Below are 1,575 nucleotides of genomic sequence, written 5' to 3' on the forward strand. Positions count from 1 at the left end.
TTATAGTTGCGCGCGTTATTTTCTGAATTGCGGTTCGATTTTAATTCAATTTATAAATTTCAAATCTATTCACGTCTGCTAGGTAACAGGAAAAAGAAATTCTTTAACTATACTTTTCTCATCTGCGATCAACGCTGATTCTCTAATTTCACCTATTTAGATTCTCCGACAACATTTACGACTTGTGACTTGCTTTTACTGCAATTTTAACGAACTATGCTCGAACGGTCGATAATTCAATCACAATAATTACATTGGTTTCTAGGATTATTGACAAAACCAGTCTTCTCATTCTTTTCTTAGATTCCTCTCCGTGATTTCTATGGGTGACATTGTCCGTGAGTTTGTCAGGAGTGTGTTCGAAAGAAACGGTTTTGTTGATTAGTCACGCTTGCGTTCGTAGTAGAATTGTTGTTGCTCTGTCACGCCTTATTTTCAAACTAGCAGGAGGCCCAACGTTTCCCGAGATTATGTAAGGAACCTATTCCTACGTATGTAACAGCAGCTGCATAACATGTATGTAAATGAGCAATCTGTGTAGACACGTGACGTTACAGCGGAGAAGGAGGGCCAAGAAGTGAAAAGAAGAGAGAAAAAAACCGAACGTGTTAGCACGATAGTTTATTTTTAATCACGCGCCGGAGTGCGAATAATTTTTTTTTAACCAGGAAGCTACCTGACAGGACTTTAAGCAGGTTTTGATACCACAGGAACTTTTAAAACAAGACAAAAACCGAACTTTTAACGCAGTTGTCGGACGGCCGTCTGCCGTGCGGCGAGCTGAAGATATAGCAGCTGGTTGGAGTTGGGGATTAGGGAACTGTTAGCTGACCCTTAGAGGAAAAACAAGGTTGCTACTATATTCGTCCTATTTAGTTGCCTCTCCACGAGGGCAGATTAAGATATAAGGTCGGTTTTTAATGTGAGGAAAATCTAGCTCTCCAAAAGGGGCACTCTGGATAGGAACAACAATAACAATTGCTTTAATCTAGAAGGATTTCTCTGCTGATAGAAATCGGAAAAGGTGAAGTGTAGTTTCAGAACAGATACTACACTTTGCTCCTAGCCAAAAGGCCAAGGAAGCATAATATATGGTGATGGAACTACCGTTAATAAATGTCGTTTATTTCAATTAAAAAAAAAACTAAACTTGAATTTTTTTTTTGGTTTTTGTTAATGTAACAACTACGATACAATTGAATGAAGATCAATGAATGTTCCACAGCATCCACATGCTGCCATCGAAATTCAACCAAATTAAACAAACGCTTCTGCACTTTATCAAAAACACTCAAATGGGAACAGAGATTCAATGTCAATTTCGTCTCGGTCTAACAGAACAATTTTCCTTCCAAATAAAATCGCAATAACCGTTTCAAACATTAAACGATTGTTTTGTTTTTGTTTTTTTTCGTTTTGGCCGTTATAACAATGTCCGTTTTCCTCTACTAAATAACTTATCAATAAGACATCTAAGCCCAACCAAATTAAGTAAGTATATCCGAAGTTAAAGCGACAATCTGTTTCTGAGGTCCATTGAAAACCAACTAGCTGACAGGCTCCAGAAAACAAAAC

The 1,575-nt window shown here is 37.7% G+C and overlaps 1 pseudogene; it reads right to left on the reverse strand.

The window, feature by feature from the left end:
• Positions 1–904: 904 nt before the first annotated feature.
• Positions 905–1,087, reverse strand: LOC145258511 (U2 spliceosomal RNA; annotated as a pseudogene).
• Positions 1,088–1,575: the final 488 nt, after the last annotated feature.

This window comes from Euprymna scolopes, chromosome 33, assembly GCF_053919585.1.
Source record: "Euprymna scolopes isolate OS-2025 chromosome 33, ASM5391958v1, whole genome shotgun sequence".
NCBI classification, from domain to species: domain Eukaryota; kingdom Metazoa; phylum Mollusca; class Cephalopoda; order Sepiida; family Sepiolidae; genus Euprymna; species Euprymna scolopes.